The following is a 16677-nucleotide window of genomic DNA, read 5'->3' as shown; positions in this document are numbered from 1 at the left end:
GTGCTAAAAGCAAGGAAGAAATATAAAGAAGAAGAAGGACCTGCAGAACTATTCCTGAACGTGGCATTCTCTCTTTGATGGGAGAGGAGGTGTAATTTTATTTCCTAATTTCGTTACAATTACAATTTTGTTACAATTACAGCTGCACCACCCTGCCATTTCGAAGCAGCTGTCAGACCAGCTTGAACCTAAAAGCAAGATCCTGAAGGCCCTCTCTTCCTTTCAAATTGCCATTAGGACTTTAGCCTCTGGTTCCATTTCTTATCTTAGTGTTCTGCTTTCTTTCAGAACATTACTTACGGCTGGCTTGAAGATTCTGTTCACTATCATTTAACTCTTCCTTATTAGTGATGATACTTTGGAGGAGGATAGTCTCATCATAATATGCAAGGAAAAAATCACCACCTCAGAAATATACAGACGTGCATAATACAGAAATACCACCCAAAGCTTCAGAGGTTTGCCCCCTTGGTGCAACTTCTAGAGGTCTTGTAGTCTGGAGCATATTGACACATCCCTGTGAAGATGAAGGACAAGTTGCTGCATCTGCCTCATCTAACACTAAGAAAGAGTCAAACACCTTGTGAGCCTCTTTGGATTTTGGGAGACAACATCTATCTCATTTGAACTACTTATTCCAACCTATTTACCAAAGGCTGGCTTGAGTAGGACCATGAGGAAGAGAAGGCTCTTTATCAGGTCTAGGCTGCCATACAAGCTGCTCCACAACTTGGGCCGTATGAATGAGCAGATCTGATGGTTCTTGAAGTGTCAGAGGTAGATAGGGATGCTGTATGAAAGCTTTGGTGGGTCCCTACAAGTGAGTCATAGCACAGAGCTTTAACAATTTTGCGATAAAGCTTTGGCTTCTCTGTAGAAAACTCTCCTCCTTTTGAAAAGCAGCTTCTTACTTGTTACTGGCAAGCCATAAGTAACTGAAAGCTTGACCATGGACCATTAAGTTACTAAATCACCTGAGCTACCTATCATGAACCAAGTGTTGACAAGAAGCCAAGACATTGGGCCAGTACAGCAGTACTTCATTATCACATGAATGTAGTCATATAAGATCAGGATCAAGCAGGTTTTGAAGGCACAAGTTAGCACAGAGCCAGGGTCGCAGATGCTCATGGCCCATATTTCTGCCTAAGTTCCTTCCTCCATCTCAGTTTGTACCTATGGTCTCATGGGGAGCTTCCCATGACCAACTGACTACAGAAGAACAAAATTTGTGGTCTGGTTTACATGTGATTTTGCATAGTATGCTGGCATCACTCTAAAGTGGAAAACTGCAGGACTACAGCTTCACTCAGGGGTAGCCTTAAAGGACAGTGGTGGTGAGGGAAATCCTTCCAATGGGTGGAAGTCGGAGCAGTACACATGTTGTTCATTTCTGCCTGAAAGAAGAGATGGTCAGAGGCATGGGTCTACCTTGATCCATATGCAATGCTTAATGTTTGGATGAATAGTCAGAAACTTGGAAGGAACACAATCAGAAAACTGGTCACAAGACAGGATAGGGAAGAGATATGTGGATAGACCTCTCTGATGGTATAGAGTATGAAGATATTTGTGACTTATGTTAATGCTCACCAAAAAGTGACATCAGCAAAGGAGGATTGTAATAATCACGTGAAAAGTTGCTATTTCTACGTATCCCCAGCTACTGGTGTCCTTGACAAATGAACACAGAAAGTGGCCATGGAAGCAAGGATGGAGGCTTTGCATTGGCTCAGTAACTCAGACTGATCTGGTCATAGCCACTGCTGAATGTCCAACCTGCCAACAGACAAAATCTGAGACACTCTTATGGCACCATTCCCCTGGTAATTTTGCCAGTCACCTGCCGGCCTGATGATTACATCAAACACTTCCATCATGGTGCTTTATTTTCACTGGAATAGATACTTCTCTGGATATGGATTTGCCGTCCCTATCTGCAATGCTTCTGCCAAAACCACCATCCATGGACATACAGAATGCCTTATTCAACATCATGGAATTCCACACAGCATTACCTCCAACCAATGAACTTATTTTTGCAACAAATGAAATGTGGCAATGGGCTTAGAATTCACTGATCTTAGCATGCTACCTTATCACCTGAAGCAGCTGGCCTGATAGAACGGTGGAATGATCATGTGAAAACTCAGTTGTGGTGCCAGCTGGATAGGAACACCTTTGAGGGCTGAAGTATGTTCTCCAGGATTAGGTATACTATCTGAATCTGAGACCAAAATAGGGTACTGTTTCTCCCACAGCCAGGATTCAAAGGGTAGAAATAGAGGTATCTATCTATCAACATTTTTGCTTCTTATTCCCTATGAACTTACTGAAGCAGAAAAGGCAATTTAATGCCTCAAATAACTGAGAAGCACATGTTGTATACATAGGCTGTGGGCATGGCTGATTTAGATGCTAACACGTTATCAAGAGTCTCTCTCTCTCTGCACCTCTCAGCTCTGCTTTCTTGGTTGGTTTTGTTCTCAGAAGCTTTCTAAGTGGTAGCAAAGATGAGCATTGGCAGTTCCAGGTTTATAGTCTACCAACAACAATGCCAATGGAATAAGAATGCTCTTTTCCCAATGCTTTTTAGCAAAAATCTTCAGGCTAATTTGGTTGACCTACCTTGGGTCATGTGCCCATTTCTTAAACAGTAATTGCGGATTCTGATTTTGAATTATCAAGTCAGAGCATACTCCTAGACCTGGAGCAGCCCATCTAAACCTTGTGCATTGAAAATGGAGGGGTCCATAAGAAAAAGAGGGGTTCTGCTGCCAGGGATGCTTGATAGCTAAAACCAATACATCTCTATTTTATCACACTTGGTTGCCCAGTAAACACATACATTTTCTTTTAATTCATACATTCAACATTTCTTTTTATATACACATTGTTCCTATGTAACACATAAGGCAACTATTCAATATTTTATTTGCAACAAATACCACATTCAACTTCTGTCTAAAAACTACAAATGTTTGTTGTACAGTTACCATATTACCTCTAGATCTGGATCTTTGCTTTGTGCCTATCTTTCTGTCAGGCTCAGATGTAGCTTCTCATGATCCAACAGTCTATGACTAATGGTATATTTGTTTAACCATCTACAGCAAACATAATAGACAATGGTGGAGTAAATAAAGGATAAACTCAATAAAATTCTCATTTGGGAATGAAAAGAGGGGAAAAATAAATAAACAATGGTTCTACTCATCAGGGACTGCTAGTACTTACTGCCCTGGAAGGTCAGTGAGTCCCTAGGTCAGGAATCTGCAGAGAATTTCACTTGACAAGTATTTTCTTGTGACTACATTTGATCTCTTTTTTTGTTGCTGCCACATGTTAGCAATGCACTCCCTATTGGTAAAGTTTGAGTGGTGGAGGGAATGTTTAGGGATTAAGTACTACCATGCATATGCTTGCCAGGTTTGAGATTTCCCTGGAAGGAAAACTTCCTTAACACCTTGGTAGGCATCCAGTTAATTTGCATTTGGTCAATGCTCTAGACTAATAACTAGAACCCAAGATCATGTTGAGTCAAAGTCTCAAGAGAAATCTGAGTCTGTAGTTTCTGTTTCTTACCATTAGGCCTCAATGCTCTATTCATTTTCTAAATCTCAGCTTAAAGGTTTATCATGGTGTAGAACAATTGGTTGGGATTGGAAGTCATATCTAATCTTTCCTGTATCTCTAGGTGGCATGACAGGGAAAGTGCTTTCCACTGTCTTTTAATTGAGGTTCTTGGGAAGGACCTGGAGAATCCTATTGCAGCTTCTTCTAGATCCTACTATGATTTGCAACATTGTTGTCAGCCTCCCTGGATTTCCTTGCACTAACTTTTTGTTGGGGTGGAGAATTCGCCTTTTATAATTTTCAAAGCACATGGCTATTGAATATCAGCTGTCTTGTATTGTCAGATGCAGTCATAAAGCAAAGTGGTGTTTTCTTCTTTTTTTTTTTTTTGCTTTTAAACAGTCAAGCTTGACATATTGAGAACTCGTTACTATATTCCAGCATCCTGACATTTTTCTACCAAGTTCCCTAAGGTTCTAGCCTCAGTAGACACATAACCTGAGTCCAAAGGTATGACAGGTAACAGTTTAACCATCTGCTTTGCTACTGCATAGCACAGATGGGCCACATTGTAGCTAGTACAAGGGGAATATTTGCCACCCTGCAGCCCACCTCGACTTGGCCTACCTAAAAATTTAAAAATTTGTTATTAACAACAACTGACTTCCATATTAGCCAGGATATTTTTAGGTGAAATGAGAGCAACTTCATCTAGTTATCTTAATTAAAAGAAAAAGGTATTAATTGGTTCACAAACATAAAAAGGCCAAGGACAGACCTTGGCTTGAAGCAGCCAGATCTGAATATCCAAGTGCATTAACAATGTCATGAGAAATGTGTCTCTCTCCATTCCTAGCTCTGTTTTTTTCTGTCTTCCCTTCACTCTCAAATATGGCCACTCTCTATGGCCATATTTGACAGACAAATATGGCCATAGGCAACTAATCTTCTAGCAGTTTAGTACCCTCCAATGGAAGAAGCCATCTATTTTTCAAAATTTCCAGCAAAAGTTCTGGACTAACTTTGATAGGCCTAACTTTGGTCACATGCCCAGCCCTGTACCAGTCATTGTAAACTCTGACTAGTCAGGCTGAGATCTACCACCCACCCTTGAATATGAGGAGATGAAGAGGGTCTTAAAAACAAAAGAAGATATTTAGTTATTATAAAAGGGGTGCTGGGCAAGCAAGCACAGCAGACATGCTCTACTGTCATAAATAGCACTGTGCCAGGAGTCAGCATAAACATAGTCTAATCGCAAGCTCCGTCGCTTTCTAGCCATTTGACTCTTTGAGATTTAGTTTCCTCATCTGCAAAATAAGGACATTAATATTAATCTCAATTACTTCATAAGATTTTTGTGATGACAAGGTGAGATTTTATGTAGAACCTCAGAAGTTATACATAGAAAGCAGATACAAATATTAAAATATTTTGGATGATCTTTAGAGTAAGGCTTATATTGCTTTAAAAACATGTTATTTTCCATATAAAACCAATATAACTGCATAAGCCCACTCCCCCAGCACAATCACATATTATCATTTTGAAATATTTCATCTCACCGTCCTTTTTTTTCTAGTTTGCTTCTTCCCTCAAAAACATTTTCTCATATAGCTATGTAATCTTTGTAATTCTCAGCTGTCATGGCAAAATATCATTCATCAGACATACAGAATCTTCCTAACCATTTTTATATTGTTGGATGTTAAGATTATTTCTTATTTTTTACATTATAAATGACACTATGATGAATATACATATAATTATTTTTATGGAGTTGCCCTTAGTACCAACATTTCTAAGGCTCTTGGCATATAGATAGTCAAATATCTTTCTTAAATAATTGTGGCAAATTACATTATTCCTGGAAATGTGTAGAAGTACAGATTTCACTATGCCCTCACTGGCTGTAGTAAAATTGTCTTCCCCAACTTCCTTGAAGAGGATCATTTTGGTGTACTCAATGACACCAGTTGCTGGCATCTGTATCTATGTGCTTACACTCTTTCTGGGATACAAAAAGCCTTTCTGTCCAATTGTGTGTTGCATGTCTGAAATGCTGGGCAATTAACATACCTCAGGAGCATCCATCAAATAATGACTGATGGGAGCTGATGAATAAATACCTTTGAAGCTGTGTTTTACACCATTATCTGCAAGATTAAGCTTCAGTCACATACCCACCAATAGTAGCTGACTTCATAACACAGTCCTTTTCTCCCCCCATTTAAATTGAGATATAATTGACATATTATGTAAGTTTAAGGTATACAACATGATGATTTGATATATGTATATATTGCAAAATGATTACCACAATTAGATTGGTTAACACATCCATCACCTCATATAGTTACCATTTGCGTGTGTGTGTGTGTGTGTGTGTGTGTGTGTATGTGGTGAGAATGTTTAAATCGACTCTCTTAGGAACTTTCAAGTATACAGTACAGTATTGTTAACTATTGTCACCATGCTGCACATTAGATTCCCAGAATATATTCATCTTATAACTGGAAGTTTGTGCCCTTTAACCATCTTCACCCATTTTTCTCCCCCTCCTGCTCCTGGCAACCACCAATCTACTCTGTTTCTATGAGTTCAGTTTTTTTAGATTCCACATATAAGTAAGATCATACAGTATTTGTCTGTCTCTGTCTGACTTACTTCATTTAGCATAATGCCCTCAAGCTTCATCCATATTGTTGCACATGGCAGGGTTTTCTTCTTTTTTATGACTGAATAATATTTCATTGTGTGTGTATTATGCATCTATCATCTATATCTATAATCATATATTCTTTATCCATTCATCCATCAGTGGACACTAAGATTGTTTCCATGTTACAGCTACTATAAATAATGCAGCAATGAACATGGAAGTGCAGATATCTCTTTGAGATAGTGATTTCATTTCCTTTGGACATATATCCAGAAGTGGGAGTGCTGGATCATATGGTAGTTATAGTTTTAATTTACTGAGGATTCTTCATACTGTCTTCCATAGTGGCTATGGAATAACACACACGTGATCTGCTATCTTCCCTTCCCTGTCTTGTTTCACTAATCCTCTGCTAAGGTTCCTTGTACTACACAGATACTTAACACTTGAAGCCTCATCTCAGAGTTTGCTTTTGGGGGAATGCAAAATAAAACACCAAAATTAGTTGTCATCACTTCATATTTAAGTTGGCTAACTTAAAAGGAAATGAGTTAGCAATTATTTGTACCAACATAGATAAATCTTAAAACCTATTTTTAAATGAAAGGAGCAAACTTCAGAGAATTCATAAATAGAGTAGTATTTGTGAAGCAATAATATACACACAACAATTTTATACATGCAAAGCAATGCCATATAGGCAAAAATTGCACACATGCAAAGTGATATAAAATATGTCATAAAATATATGATAAAACCTGTTGAGAGTGATAAAGCCAAAGTCAGAATTGCACTAACCTCTAGAGATAAGGAAGGGTAATTCTATTGGGAAGATAACATAGGAGGTTTCAGTTATATCAGTAATGTTTTATTTTTTAAGCCGCACTGTAGCTCCGTGTAGTTACATCATTCCATATGCTTTTTGTTTGTCTGAAATATGTTATTATAAAAATCATTACCTAAACTATATAAAGTAAACCAAAATATTTGTAAAGAAAATTCACCTAATATTTGTAAGGAAATATTCATCTAATATTTTAATTAAAAAACCTTTGTAAGTACAAAAGACAAATTAAAAAGTCTGATAGAATTGACTCTTAAAATGTAAATTTTTGAGATACTGTAATGGTGGATACATATCATTATACATTTGTCCAAATGCTTAGAATGTATAACACCTAGGGTGAACCCTAATATAAACTATGATCTTAGGATGATAATGACGTGTCACTGTAGGCTCATCAGTTGTAACAAATGTACCACTATGGTGGGGGACGCTGATAATGGGAGAGACTATTCATTTGTGGGGACCGAGGTAAATCAGAATCTGTACCTTCTTCTCAATTTTGCCGTGAACCTAAAACTACCCTGAAAATAAAGCCTATTAAATTGTACAACATAAAAAGCAAACTTTTGTATGTCAAAACATTGAAACAAAATTGTCCAAACTAGGAAACTACCACAAATATGGAAAATATGATAATATGATATTCTTAGTATGTAAAGGTCGCACAAATCAATAAGAAAAACACAAAGGCCCTAATAGAAAAATGGCAAAAGATTATGAACTCACAATTCTCTAACAGGAGGTAAAAATGGCTACAAGACATAAAAAAACTAGCTAACCAGTTTTTACTTCATTAGTATTCAAATAAAAGCATAATAAATAAGAGTTAAAATTTTCATCTGTAAAAATAGCAAAGATTGAAATGCTCACAGAATTTTAAAAAGTTGCTTCTTTGCCTCAATAATTTGCCTTCTTGAACTTAATTTTGTAAACCAATCAGAGCTGTGGTTTTCCTGGTCAGAGAAAAGCTAGGGCATCAGACAAATTTTGGTTCAAATACCTTCTCTACTTTTTACTGGCTATGTGACTTAGGGTAAGTTACTTTTTTCTTCTCACTGAATCTATTTCCTTGACTGTAAAATGTGGATAATTATATATATCTTATAGAAAATTATGAAGATTAAATTAAATAATGTAATTAACAAGTTGGTATAGGGTTGAATATTCACAGTTTTTTACCTGCTGGCCATTTTATTACAGCAATGTTCTTGTAGCAGTACATATAATCTTAAAAATTTAGACATTATCCAAATGTCTAATACATAGAGGGATAGGCAAAAATATTATGGTATTGTTTTCAAAGGGAAGAGTACACGGCCATTAAAGATAATTTCCAAAAATGTTTACTCACAAAGAATATACTAAAAATACAATGTTAACTGAAAAAGTAGGCCAGGATACAAAGCTGTAACAAATTATGATTTCATGTATTAAAACTTATGCAGAAAATGCATCCCAAATTAATATTGGTATTTCTAAGCTGTAGAATTATGATTGACTTTTTTCCTTCTTTATGTTTTTTGGTATTTTCCAAGTCTTCTACCACAACAGCACTACTTTCATAATCACAAAATGTCACAAAGGTAATATAATGGAAAAAAGTATAATTTAATTTATATGTAAAAGTAAGTAAATTATAAGTCAAGAAACATTACTGACAACATATATTTGTTTAAAAGGATATATTTAACATATCACATGTTGATTTTGTTAAGCTTTGATATGTTATCTCAAGCATTTTAAAATTAATTCTAACTCTCTTGGCTTTATGTGTAATTAAACAAAAGGAAAGCTACTAGAAGGAGAGAGAATCAGGAGCTAGATATGACATTTTAAGCATCGTCTAAAGCATTAAGGCCTGGATGGCCTTGAGGTCTACCTCTAGCATCTGCACATTCATTTATTTAGGTATTTATTCATCAAACATTAGACCACTTATGTGTGAGGTACTGGGCCAGGCATGAGGCATATAAGAATTAAGATGGGGTGGTGCCTCTTCAGAGATCTCACAATTTGATGGGAAGACGATGACTACACTATAACATTATCTATGGGGTTATGTAGTACGTGTTGTGAGTGCACAGACGCAGGAGCCACTCCTGCCTTGATTAAGGCATTCAGCCAAACAGTATCATAAGTATATTGCACATTAGGACTCCTAGAAAAATGAGATTAAAACCTGACTTATGTTATTTTTAGTATAGAAGTATATGGTGGAATAACTTTTTCCTGGAACGAGGGAAGCAGGGTTGGAGAAAGGCCAAAGAAAAAGCAATAAATTGACAGATCCTAACTATGGACCTCGAATTTGGACTTATGTACATTTTGTTCTAGGAGTTTATAGTTCCATTGTTTTTCAAACAGATTTGCAGAACAAAGGTGATCGATCAAGAGTTTCAGTTTGTGAGTTTGAAGGATAAATTGGAAGATTGGGACTGGCATATACACACTGCTATATATAAAATAGATAACTAATAAGGACCTACTGTATAGCACAGGGAATTCTACTCAATACTCTGTAATGGCCTCTATGGGAAAAGAATCTAAAAAAGAGTGGATATATGTACATGTATAAATGATTCACTTTGCTGTACACCTGAAACTAACACAACATTGTAAATCAACTATACTCCAATAAAAATTTTTAAAAAAATCTTCCCAGAAAAAAGCTTCCATTTGCTGTCAGATATAAGTGAAAAAAAAATACAGAAACCAGTACTGAGGAAAAATGGAATGGTTTCTTCTCATTTTAATGGGGAAGACAAACATTTATTCAAAATGCATTAACTGGAAAGAAACAGAAAAGAGCGTCGTTAGGGGAAAAATAATTTCTCTGTAAAATTCAGGATAAAGGGGTAAAACTTAGTGGGCAGGTGCATCATTTTAGGATGGTGTTAAAAGAGAGGAGAAATGTGATTGATGACAAACTGAGTTAGAAGGAAACATGGATAGAAACAATAAGAGCCAGGAAGGTTGATTTCTACTTCAAATATGAGTGAAATGAGACTGGGGAGCTATGGAAAAAAAATAAAATCAAGGTTTAACCAAGACATTTTCAAAGGGTTTGGCAAATGAGTTAGCATCACGTACAATGCTTCACGCTTGTTAGGTTGCTACTTACACCAAAGGGGGGAAAAAAAGTGATACAGTTTTTGACTTCACCCCCTTGATATCTTTCTAGAATCTTGAATTCTACTTGTTCAAAATGGAACTCATCAATTTCCCACCAAAAAACCCATTTTCCTCTGGGCTTAATTATTACTATTAATTATAACACTACTTTTCTAGTTACCTAGGTGCCAAACTGTTACTTTGTCTTTTCCATTTCCTACATTCAATTATTTGCCTAGTTTCCCAGTTTCCCTTTGTCTAATCTATCTTTCCTTCTTTCCCATTTCCAAGGTCACTACCCTAATCTTGGTCTCTGTTACTTCTTGTCTGGGCTCTCAGAGCCTGCCAGCTTTTCCCACAATGTACATGGTTGATGATGTAATCTTCTGACGGCCAGATCTGATCACATCACTCTACCTGCTCAAATCCTTTCCATGTCTCCTCATTACTTCAGAATAAAGTCAGGAGTTCAAGGCTGCCAGAATTTACCTACAGTCTACTTTCTCAGGTTTATTTCCAATTCCTTCCTTACAGTCTTCTTATATTCTAATCAAATAGGGTTTTTCACTGATGTACTGATACAACCCATGTTTTTCCATTCCCACATCTTTGCATTTGTGTTCTCTCTGCATGGAATATCCTTCCTTTCCTTCTCTAGGCTACATGACCTAACCTATTCTTCAAGGCCCATCTTCAAATCCCTCTCTGAAGATCTTCCTGGTACATCAAATTCCTTGGAGTTGTTTTCTTATTTGAATTCTCTTTATTATTTTTATGCCACTTTCTTTACTATCTTTTCTTAGAATAATATATCAATTATTTTTATTTCCCATACTGGATTATAGCCTTTTCCAGAGTAGGGATTTGTGTATAACTCATCTTTTTGACTCTTCACATCAGATTAGGCACTCAATAAATATTTATTCAATTGAATGAGCATTAATCAATAATTAGTAACAAAGCAAAGTACTATTTACAAAAATAAATGCATTTGATCATTCCTTCATTCAAATTTTAAAATTTAAGATGTTCTATTTCCTAATGAAAAGTATTATACAACAAAATAAAGGTAATCTTCTGGTATTTTCTCTGGGCCCCATGTATCAAGATCAGATTGGAAACGATAAATATTATTCCTGAAAATAAAGTGGCAGTCTCTCCATAGTTCAGCTTGATGAAATCTGAATTGTTCTCACAGACGTAGCCACATCAAATAAATGATATGAATTAAACACTACCAGATATTTCTCATTTAGAGTTCAGGTGCAAAGAAAAGATGTGTGAAGACAGATGATGCAGTTAGCCTTGTTCTGAAATTTTTAAAAATTGGTGTTAAAGTGTTTCTATTCAGTGAAATCACACATTTCTTAAATATTTCCAGTGAATTTATACTGCAATTATTTAACAACTATTTTATATTTGACCAGTTTTACTAGTCCAATATATTAAAGGTTTTAAATTTGTTCTTCTCTCTTTGAAAATAGAGGGTTCTATGTGAATGCAGTTAAATTCAACCACTAAAATAATTTGCTTGAAGATTCTTCTATAGGTGCTGAAATGGGTCAAGTGGAGTCTAAACATGGAAATGCATGTTCCTTCTATATTAAACTGTGAATTACAGAAAACAAATCTTTAGAAACTGGACCTTGGTTGATTTTGGTGGGAAATTGGGAGTTCTGGAAAATGATTTTGGCATGAAATTATGTTATTTGTTTTCATCTCTTCTATTAAATGGAGGTAATTAGTATGTTACTCAGTAAGTGAATTAGAAATATATTTCTCCCACACAACACTTTTCCTCATTCTCTTCTTCTTGAAAAATTAATTATCTTATTATTAATTAGCCTGTTAATGAAGTGAATCGTTTGCCTGTGCAGGGTTTGCCCAGCTTCACATTGTTAGTTAAGCATCCCTGAGCACTCGGCTTTTCATGTTGCTGCAACATTTGGGACTGGAATTTTCCTGTGTCATGTCTGCATGCATCATACACCGTAAGCAGCAGAGACTACTATTTGGTCTGGTATCTTCTCAGTTCTTGGCACACCAACATTTTCTCTCCTTTTTTAGATTGAATCTGTTTTAGTGAGCCTCCAGAATAAAAAATTAATGGATAAGTAGAATAGTAAGGTTTATTTATTTTTACTGAATTGTGCTCAATATCTTGTCTGACACCACCTGTGGCAAGTCTGCTTTTTTACTCCCTCTAGAAAACATGTGAATAAAAGCTGATGGAGAAACAAACATTACCATAAATTCTTGTTGTCTCGGCTACCATAAGTGGATGGCACTTCTTCTATATTACAGCCTGCCATATGCCCAGGATCCTCCATCAATCAGAGGCTTAAGGTGTACCTTGGGTCACACTAATGCCCAAGACATTTGGAGATCACCAGGATATCAAGCCAATCCTCAAATAGTCTTAGTAATTCTGTGGAAATAAAAATTTAACTTCTATATCACCCTGGGATTTGGAAGAATTGAACCATTATAATCTTATCACAATTTTTCTATATAAAGAATAGAATAGAGTTTTCAGGACTGAAGCAGTTTCTTGGTATTGAAATTTAGTATCTCCCGGGAAATGCAGATCTCTGTTTAGAGAATTTCCTCCCCCTCTGTCATCTCAGAGTTGTTTTTATTAGAACATTTCTTTTACAGTGTAAGATTTTCCTTTCCTCTTATGATTGCTAGTTATTATCAAAACTAGGCAATGTTGGATGGATCTAGAGACTGTCATACAGAGTGAAGTAAGTCAGAAAGAGAAAAACAAATATCGTTTATTAACGCATATATGTGGAACCTAGCATAATGGTACAGATGAACCAGTTTGCAGGGCAGAAATAGAGACACAGATGTAGAGAACAAACGTATGGACACCAACGGGGGAAAGCGGCGGGGGGTGGTGGTGGGATGAATTAGGAGATTGGGATTGACATGTATACACTGATGTGTATAAAATTGATGACTAATAAGAACCTGCTGTATAAAAAAAAAATAAAGTAAAATTCAAAAAAAAAACCAAAACAAAAAAACTAGGCAATGTTGAGCATGAAAAACTGAACAGGAAAGAAGTAATGCAAATTATTTGGTCAGAGAGCCTCTCAAAGGACTTAAATAGGTTTGGAATGGAAGATGCAAGACTAGGTTAAATTTCAATAACCTGCCATATAAATGTTGAAAAACAATTACCCAATCTTTAAAATTTCAAGAACCAAGATTAAAGACTTAAAAGAAATTCATTTTCTCTCTTATACAAACTTAATCCTCCTTTTAATATGTTTGTTCTTATAATTCTGTGATTTTATCATTTGCATTTGCATTTATGGTATTTTTTTCTGTTTTTTTTCCTTATTATATCTTAATCTCTTTTGTAGGCAGGGACCATTGCAAATCTTTCATTGTGCCAGATGTCTCTGACTACTGAGTAAATATTAGTTGATTGATCCATGAGGCTATGTTTTAATGATTGCCATCTTTCTATACATAGCAATTATTAAGTTTTTATTCTAGATTTCTATCTCGATAGACAAGAGTGGTCTGAATGTGGAGTGGGGAGTGGGTGTAGGTGTGGAATATGACATCATTCTGTATTTTTAAAATGTTAATGCCCTTCTTTTACATCTATATGAACCATACATATACATAAACACATATGTGTATATATATATATACACATGCATACATATATGTCTGAATATATATGTATTGAACCATGAACCATACATTGTATAGTTGTTTTATATATATATATGTATGTATATATATCCACTGCCCCCTTGAGTGGAGAGACTGTCTTTTACCACTATGAACCATACAATGTATTGTTCACAGTATAGAGTAGTTGCTCAAAACTGTTTGTGCCTCTTGATGACAGATGAGAGGACTCTGTGGTTGTTTATTTTTGTTATCTCCATGGAACTGATACAATGACAGTTAACATCCTAATAAAAAAGTTGAAGTCCTAGATTCATCCAGGGCATCCTTGAGCCTTAACGTGTCTCCCCAGAATCCAGTAAGTGTTCTTCACCAAGCAGGACTTATCAGTCACACCCCTGGGCTTCTCTTTACTTTCTCCTATTTGTCATGAAAAAACAGAGGAATGTGAAAAGTGAGAATGTAAGAGAGAAATAAGGAGATGTGGTTACTGTTTAACAACCCACACAGTTGTTGGCTTGTGGCTTTCATCCAGATGAGAACGACTGGGAATGATTTCAAAGACCAAAAGACGGTTTTACATGATAATATGTTATTTCAAGCAAATTATGAATAAAAACTTTGGTTCTTTTTCTCAAAAGCTTATAAATATGTCTTTCAAAGAGGTTGAAGCTAGGAATGATGTTACCTGCTGGAGAAGCGAGACAGATAGATACGTGACCAGCTGGCTTTTCTAACCTATGTTCCTGGAATGATAGCTGCTTTCTTTGTGGCAATGGATGGTGTTTGCAGAAGGCACAATTCTTTTGTACTGCCTGTGATAAAGGGCCTGATGACCATATTAATATATTATTATATACAAACATTTTTAAGTAGAGACTGGAATATAGGTTCCACAAGATCAATGATTTTTTGGTCTGTTTTGTTCTCTCATGTGTCCTAAGACTCAAAACAGTAATTAACACACAGTAGTCACGAAGGAAATTGTTATTAAATGAAAGATTAGAAATTATTGCATTTTCTGTCTTTGGCTATGCAACTTGTGTTTTGTTTTCCTGATCTCATAATCATCTACTGAATATTGATTAATACTATGTAATATGAAGAGATATAAGATATGGAATAGTCTTAGCAATCAAAACAGAAAAGCACTTCCATCATGAATGTTTTATTTCTTTTCTTTTTTGCTATTTCTCTCAAATAAGTTGGTTACGTGGGTTGCTGTTTGATTTCATTGCAAAATACACTGTAGTAATCAAACAAACTAAGCTTTGGTGAAGATTACTTTGAACAAATTAGTATAGTAATAATTTTATTTAAAAATATATTTCAGAAACATATTTATTAGTGGCCTTAAAACAGAAATATTAATCATATCTTCTACATTATTCAGACAGCAAATGGTGAAACAGGCATGCCAAAGCACTTCTGAGGAAAGACTTACTCTCTCTTAATAGAAATGTTCAATTATTCCTAGAATTGAGAATTTTTATTCTAATAATGACATGGGTAATAAGCCAATATGACACATATTAAAGATGAGACTCATAATTCATCTTGCAGAATACAATTTTTCACAAGTGATTCTCTGAAATACTTTTTCAACATTTTTCTTTGCTTATCAGGTTATTCCATTGAATCTTTGCTGCTTTTCATTTGGGTGCTACCTTAGCACCACTCCCCTTCCTACCATTTACTTAAAGAAAATATACACACACTCACACATGTACATGTATTATGCAGTTATAATCCTAGGGTGTTTTTTCAGTTTTCTTCTAGGAACAAATACCAACTCTAATGGGCACCATTAATCATAATGATGATAATATTAAATAACAATTATAATAATCCATCTGAATTAGTTTATTTTCATAGACTTAACTTTATTTTTTATTATTTTGGGGGAGGGATGAGAGAAATATGTGAGGGAGATTAAGAGGTAAAGACTTCCAGTTATAAAATAAATGAGTCATAGGTATGAGATGTACAGTGTGGGGAATACAGTCAATAATAATGCACTATCTTTGTATGGTGACAGATGGTAACTAGACTTACCGTGGTGATCACTTTGAAATGTATAGCAATATCGAATCACTATGTTGTGCACCAGGAACTAACATAGTGTTGTAGGTCATTTATACTTCAAAACCAACCAACAAACAAACTCATAGAAAAGGAGATCAGATTTGTGGTTACCAGAGGAGGTGGATGGGGAGAGGGGGAAATGGATGAAGGTAACCAAAAGATACAAACATCCAGTTATAAGATAAATAAGCACTAGGGATGTAATGTACAACATTATAAATATAATTAACACTGCTGTATGTTACACATGAAAGTTGTTAAGAGGACTTCCCAGGTGACACAGTGGTTAAGAATCTGCCTGTCAATGCAGGGGAAATGGGTTTGAGCCCTGGTCCGGGAAGATCCCACATGCCACGGAGCAACTAAGCCCGTGCGCCACAACTACTGAAGCCTGCATGCCACAACTACAGAAGCCCGTGCGCCTAGAGCCGGTGCTCCACAAGAGAAGCCACCGCAATGAGAAGTCCGAGCACCTCAATGAAGAGTAACCCCCGCTCGCTGCAACTAGAGAAAGCCCGCGTGCAGCAACAAAGACCCAATGCAGCCAAAAATAAATTTTTTTAAAAGAAAAATTAAAAATAAAGTTGGTATCAGAGTAATTCCTGAGAGTTCTCATCAGAAGAGAAAATATTTTTTTCTTTTTCTTTTATTTTGTATCTGCATGTGATGATGGAGGTTCACTAAACTTATTTTGGTCATCATTTCATGATGTATTTAAGTCAAATCATCATGCTGTACGTCT

This window comes from Eubalaena glacialis, chromosome 12, assembly GCF_028564815.1.
Source record: "Eubalaena glacialis isolate mEubGla1 chromosome 12, mEubGla1.1.hap2.+ XY, whole genome shotgun sequence".
Classification (NCBI taxonomy): domain Eukaryota; kingdom Metazoa; phylum Chordata; class Mammalia; order Artiodactyla; family Balaenidae; genus Eubalaena; species Eubalaena glacialis.
Note: the sequence above shows the minus strand (reverse complement) of the source record.